This window comes from Xyrauchen texanus, chromosome 24 (assembly GCF_025860055.1).
Source record: "Xyrauchen texanus isolate HMW12.3.18 chromosome 24, RBS_HiC_50CHRs, whole genome shotgun sequence".
NCBI classification, from domain to species: domain Eukaryota; kingdom Metazoa; phylum Chordata; class Actinopteri; order Cypriniformes; family Catostomidae; genus Xyrauchen; species Xyrauchen texanus.
In genome coordinates this window covers 1,324,277-1,331,937 of record NC_068299.1, presented here as the reverse complement: position 1 = coordinate 1,331,937, position 7,661 = coordinate 1,324,277, and positions in this window count along the sequence as shown.

The window sequence follows — 7,661 nt, the reverse complement described above, 5'->3', positions numbered from 1 at the left end:
ATAAGTGTCATAGATAGATAGATAGATAGATAGATAGATAGATAGATAGATAGATAGATAGATAGATAAGTGTCATAGATAGATAGATAGATAGATAGATAGATAGATAGATAGATAGATAGATAGATAGATAGATAGATAGATAGATAGATAGATAAGTGTCATAGATAGATAGATAGATAGATAGATAAGTGTCATAGATAGATAGATAGATAGATAGATAGATAGATAGATAGATAGATAGATAGATAGATAGATAGATAGATAGATAGATAGATAGATAGATAAGTGTCATAGATAGATAGATAGATAGATAGATAGATAGATAGATAGATAGATAGATAGATAGATAGATAAGTGTCATAGATAGATAAGTGTCATAGATAGATAAGTGTCATAGATAGATAAGTGTCATAGATAGATAAGTGTCATAGATAGATGAGTTTATTAGTTTAAATGAGTCTCAATGGCTCATATAGTATATAGAATGGCAGTTTGATTTAGTCTCTGGTTTCAAGGGATTTAGATTTGAATTTTTGGCAGTTGAGGAGTTTGAAAATCTGAACATTCCGCAATGTTAAGTCAATGGGAGTTTTTTCGAGTTTGATCGTCATTTTTAGGAAAACCATAAGTCCGATCAGTTAGAAAAGATATAGCATACCGAGTCAGAACAGTTTGAGTGTCTGAGCCGAGTTTGGAGTATGTGGAGTTAAAGCTCTAGGAGGAGTTAGAGTTGTAAATTTTTGACAGAATAATAATAATAAGTTTAAATAGGATTTCAGTAAGTTGGCTCTTACAAGCCAACTTAATAATGAGTACAAAAACAGACTCAAAGTAAAATGTTTTTTATTATTGTAATACGAATTTGGCTGCGATAAGTCTTTAAAGGGACAGTACACCCAAAAATGAAAATTGTCTCATCATTTACTCACCCTCATGTCATCCCAGATGTGTATGACTCTCTTTCTTCTGCTGAACACAAATTAAGATTTTTAGAAGAATATTTCAGCTCTGTTGGTCCGTACAATGCAAGTGAATGGTGACCAGAACTTTTAAACTCCAAAAAGCACATAAAGGCAGCATAGAAGTGAGAAACAGATCAATATTTTAGATTTTTTTTTTTATAAATTATCCTCCCTGCCCAGTAGAGAACGATATGCACGAATAATGTGAATCACCAAAAATAGAAATATGAGAAAGTGAAAGTGAAGGAAAAAGGACTTAAAGATTTATCTGTATCTCATTCACACCCATCACATCGCTTGTGTTATCTAGAGTACTTTTAAGCTGCCCTTATGTGGATTTTCGAGCTTCAAAGTTCTGGTCACCATTCACTTGCATTGTAAGGACCTACAGAGCTGAAATATTCTTCTAAAAATCTTCAATTGTGTTCTGAAGAAAGAAAAACACATCTGGGATGACACGAGTGTGAGTAAATGATGAAAATGCTTTGGCATGACTTTAATCCAGCAGACCTGTAAAGTATTCAAACATGTGCTTTGATTTTTGCCCATGTAAAACAGTCATTATTAATTAAACAGCACCATCTAGTGGCCGGAATTGGTTAATACTTAAACACTTGTATATAAGACCTCCAAATAAGTCACACAATATTTCAGTGCTGTGTATGTTATGTAGGACTCTAGTCGCACTGTGTTTCATGCAGCTGATTCAATAGCGGTGTTGCAGTGCCACTGAGTGTTAGCAGGAAACCCCATCAAGAGTATTTTAGCATGGTGTTGAAGAATGCATGTTCGAGAACCGACACCAAAAACATCATGTTTTTAAAGTGGTTCTGCATCAAGATCCGGTTCTCGGTTTCAATCCTTGACAGCAATGGAATCACACTTTGCATTTGTAGCTGAAATTAGATTTTTGTGTTTGCACTTTTATCTAGAGCAGAAAGATTAGGCGACGTCTTGCCTATGTGAAGACATTTCTCTCTGAGTGCTCGACACAGTATGCTTATATTGTTCAGTTTCTCCTAAGAATGTGTTTATCATCAGAGTTTTATCATGTTATATTCATATAGTGCATTTTACTGTCATTAAATCACTCACTGACCACATCTGTGGAAATATATTGACAATTTTAATACTTCCTTGCCATGACGATGTAACACTGTAAACCGTAAAATGACTGCAAATATGAGCATTTAAAGGGGTCATGACATGTTTTTTTTTATTGTATTATTATGTTCCCTTAGGTGCAATTATAGTATTAATATATTTTTTTTTAAGAAAAACTTTTAAAATCTAGTGATTTATGACCTTTTCCCACCCTGTTTCTCATCCTCTGATTCAAACAGTCTGTTTTGGGGGCGTTTTCCATTTAAGACTTCAGTGTTAACGCCCACTGTTATGATTGGCTAACGTCAGTGCCTATGTATCAATTATTGACGCCCCAGCCAGAACAATATGCAAGTAAACTAAGTAAAAACACTGTGATTATTCATAATGAATGAAATTGCGCTTTAAAAAGTAGTTTAAAGTTTAAAATAGATTACTTACAGTTTAGCGTCGTCGTTGTTCCCAGAATAGTCGGCACGGACTTATCTTTGAGCAACAGTTTTCTGGCAAAGCCAGCATCATATTGAGATTTGTTCTCAAAACAGTCATCCTTAAAATGTACAGAACAAACGCTTAAGTTAACACTGCCGTGACTGGAACGTCCGCAAAAAATAAACTGCATCCATTTTTCCCTGACGTCTGGATCTTTCGGCAGCTTATTCAGAGGTTTTGTTTGACCACAGCCAGGAACAGCACATCTGTGTGGCATCGTAATTTTCCTGTGCACAAGTAGTCTCTGTCAGAGCTCGCTGTCCATCGACTGAACACTTGTGAGGCGCACGGCGATACTGAAATGAGCGTAGTTGTCTTGGCGCTTAAAGCGTGAGTTATCTTGTGCTGGAGGCGGTCATATGCAAACGCTGTTACGTCACTTCTAACCGACACGTCACTTCTAACCATGAATCCAGAACGAGCTGTATTTTGAGCTTGATTAAATAAATGATTCGTTTAGAATGGGGAGGACGTCTTAAAATATTAAACTTGCAGGACGTTTTAATGATACAAAGACCTCTTATATACCAAAAGATCAAGGCAAATTTGGTTTCTCATGTCATGACCCCTTTAAACAATGTTACAGCTCAAATAACACATGAGTTTTAACTGATTCATGGAAGTGCATTTATGCAATTATAAGCTTCATATTTCTGACTTTAATTCCTCCAAAAATCAGCCCCATTGACTTCCATTGTAAGTGCATCACTGGAACCTCAATTGTTGCTTTTTTCTCTCTCTCCCCCCCTTTTTCTCCCCATTTGCGCTCTAATGGTGCGTTCACATACAATGCGGAGTGAGCGTTTCGTACAGTGCGAAGTGATGCAAATTCGTGCCGGGCGGCGCGAATGAAGCGAACGGGGCGATTCGAACACACGAAATCACTTCATTCGCGTATTCCGCATGACGCGTTGTCGCGAAAGCCTATCAGCATTGAGATTGTCTGGATGTCAATGACGTACTGATGTAGTAGCATCGCGTTGTGTGTGAACGCACCATAAGTCCTCGTGGTGGCGTAGTGACTCGCCTCAATCCGGGTGGCGGAGGACGAATCTCAGTTGCCTCCGCGTCTGAGACCGTCAATCCGCACATTATATAACGTGACTTGAGTGCGTTACCATGGAGACGTAGCGCGTGTGGAGGCTTCACGCTATTCTCCGCGGCATCCACGCACAACTCGCCACACACCCCACCGAGTGCGAGAACCACATTATAGCGACCACGAGGAGGTTACCCCATGTGACTCAACCCTCCCTAGCAACCGGGCCAATTTGGTTGCTAAGGAGACCTGGCTGGAGTCACTCACCACACGCCCCACCGAGAGCGAGAACCACATTATAGCGACCACGAGGAGGTTACCCCATGTGACTCTAACCTCCCTAGCAACCGGGTCAATTTGGTTGCTAAGGAGACCTGGCTGGAGTCACTCAGCACGCCCTGGATTCAAACTTGCAATTTTGGTTTGGCTGACACTATAAAAGCTGCGGTTTTATCTTGTAAACTCACATCAAATTCGACAGTCATGATAATGTCTTCCTAATCATGTGACTCAAGCTTTTCCAAAGAAACAGTTCGCCGTGAACATTCATCGTCGACTTCCGTCCATTATAGACCAGCAGAAAATGCTTGACTTTGTGCAGAAATTATGATATTCAGTGTAGATTCTTATTTGTGTTTCGATTTTAATCATCAGGCATCATAAATGATACATTTAATAAAACATGCAGATTATATCCATGTATTTACAGTCAATATTCAATTCTCCACCATCATCTATAGTCACATGTACACACTTATTCACATCAGGATGCGTCAGACCGATTCGGTTCCCAACACAAACAGTCTGTATCTGTGAGATCAGCCGCACGACATTCGGTCTCCGTCCATACTGCACTTCATCTGCAACACAGCTGTAGATATCTATAGAATCCAGAATGTCGCCACTATGATTGATAATGAGATATACACTACCCGTCCAAAAAACCAAAGTTACCCACTTTAATTTCGTTGGACCGCCTTTAGCTTTGACGGCGTGCATTCGTCGTGGCATTGTTTCGACAACCTCATGCAACGTCACAGCCATTATTTCCATCCATAGTTGCATTAATGTATCTTGTGATCTCATAGTGATCATTTGCCAACTGAAACATATGAATCACTGCAATAATGATCCAATCATACACTCGTATGTATCTGCTTATTTAAATCCAAACGGCGACTCTTGTTTTGGCCAGGCAGTGTACAGTGTAATAAAGGGAGTGTAAAATGGGTAAAGACAAAGACAGCCTTGCAGTGCAATACTGACCCATTTCACATGATCAATATTATTATTTTTAAATGAGTTAATCGTTAAAAGTCATAGTCTTGGTCAGTTATAGGAGGGGGGGGGGGGGGTTTCTTCAACAAATGTCTGAACTCTTTGGCTTCATTGTATCAATGGCAATGTCACATAAGCACATGGAAGAGAGGCCGTCGCCTAATATTCCGTGTGTTTAGTTGCTGATGTGATGGTAGTAAATTGAAACTTGCGAGAATTCTAATTGTGAACTAGATAGGTACATTTCCTGAAGAAAATGTGAGTGGTGCTTGCCTTGGCAAAACTCGTAAAATAGCATTTTCTAACTTGTTGCTAAGCACTAAAATAATTTTCATAGAATGTTGCTAGTGTTGTATTACAAATTTATAAAATGTTAAACACAATCATATATATAAACTGGGAAAGTAGAGTAGACTGCATTTAGCATTTAAGGTATAGATGATAAATATATCAGCTGTTAGAAAGAGTATTCCAGCAAGAGATTTCCTTCCAGTTCTGTTCTCTCTATTGTAAATTAAATTAGTCAGACTACTGACAATCTCATCCTCTGTCTTTTAATGGCTATTGGAGCCCCAGCCCCAGTTGTCTAAATAGTTAGGCTGATTGGATTAGCATCTCTGTATCTCTGTATCTGAATAGTTATGCTGATTGGATTAGGACTGGTAACAATCTAGAGTCTAGGGTGGGTTTCCTATGCCTGTATACATCATTTGCATGCTTTAAAGTTATCACCTGGGTGCTTTGTGTCTATCTCTAAGCACTGCCCTCTAAATGCATGTATAAATTACAATGTAAAGTTCCCTTAGTTAGATGTTGGTCCCTGCAGCTGCTGACAGCACGAATTTCTCAATAAAGAATCCTGCTTGAAGATACAACCGAGTCTCCTGGTCTTACCTTCTGAGTTTCCCACTCTCTAGAAGGATAAAAAGTTTACAACACTAGCATGAGTTTTTCATGATGGTAGCATGTAGGTGTTATGTTTGTGTTAGCATGATGCTAGCACGTTTTTAGCATGTTTTATCACTTCGCTAGGTGAAGCTAGCATGTGTTAGCATAACGCTAGCACATTTTTAACATGTTTTAGCTCTTCCCTAGGCAATGCTAACATGTGTTAGCATGATGCTAACATGTTTTTAGCATGTTTTATCACTTCGCTAGGTGAAGCTAGCATGTGTTAACATGATGCTAACACGTTTTTAGCATGTTTTAGCACTTCGCTAGGCGATGCTAGCATGTGTTATCATAATGCTAGCATGTTTTTAGCATGTTTTAGCGCTTTGCTAGGCGATGCTAGCATGTGTTATCATAATGCTAGCATGTTTTTAGCATGTTTTCGCTCTTCCCTAGGCGATGCTAGCATGTGTTAGCATGATGCTAGCACGTTTTTAACATGTTTTATCACTTCGCTAGGCGAAGCTAGCATGTGTTAGCATGATGCTAGCACATTTTTAGCATGTTTTAGCACTTTGCTAGGCGATGCTAGAACAATAGTGATGCCTTTGGCAAGCACCACTAATAAATAATTCAATAAATACGTTTAAGAAATACAGAACAAAATGTTCATATAATGGCACACACAAAAAAAGCATATACAGAATATTCCAGAGCCCCTAAAAGATCAATAATACTTTAATAATAATTTCACATCCCTCAAAATAATTGTTGGGTTCCCTCGCAATTCATTTTTTTAAACAAAAAAACTAAAATAGGCCCATGTGTTTGAGGATAGTAAAACTACCGTAACCACGACAGTCGGAAGTATTTTGTGGTAGAACTATTTAAAATAAATGAATAAATACATGCGTAATAAAATGGGACATGCACCACAAAGTAACCCTGTTTTCGGCAGAATTATTATGATTTTTTTTACCAGAGTTTTTGGATTTGCTGTATTATTACAACACTAATCAGGAACGTCATGGTTAAAATATGATTACTGTAGAAGTCATGGTTAACTGTGGAAAGAGATGATACAGGTATTGCGTGGAAACCCAGATTAATTGTGAGAGAATGCAAAATTATTGCCAGGGATCACAGCAAATAAACGCTGCAGTAACTCTCAGCCCGGGCTGGACTGGGAAGAGAAATCGGTCCGGGATTTTACACGGCAACTGGCGCCGTTTTGTGGTCCGTTCTGCATTACGCGGCGGCTCTTATTAGCTTACTGCTCGGCCGACACACCGGCCCGCTCGGTTCTCCTGATGGCCAGTCCACCCCTGATTGGCCCCAAAGTGCATCGGCCCACCGGGAAAATGCCCGGTATGCCAGATTACCAGTCAAGCCCTGCTGTCAGCCCCAAAGTGCGTCAGCCCACCAGTCAAGCCCTGCTGTCAGCCGAATTAAAAACAACAGAACTTTCATAAATTGACATGTCAAAATAAATTAAATATATTACAAATAATGCACTCTAAAGTGGTAAAGAATCATACACTATATTGAAAATCAAGCACTTTTTTTAAACTGAACGGAAGGCATTAGATATACAATGAAGGATCTGATTGCATGCCAATGGAAAACATCTAAATACAGCCTAGATGCCAAAAACATTAAACATGATGAATAATAACAATGTACACTAACAGATCCTCGTGAGTGCATGGATGGACAAGAGCCTCCTTCGTATAGACCAGATTTTAAAAATATTCAAACGTGGTCCCGAGAGGTTAATTCACAATTTACTGAATCATTCTGACATTTCAAACACAACAGATTCAATTACAAACAAACAAATGAGCATTCATAGCACAGCAGGGGTGGGGGGGGGGGGTCTCATTTGAGCTTAT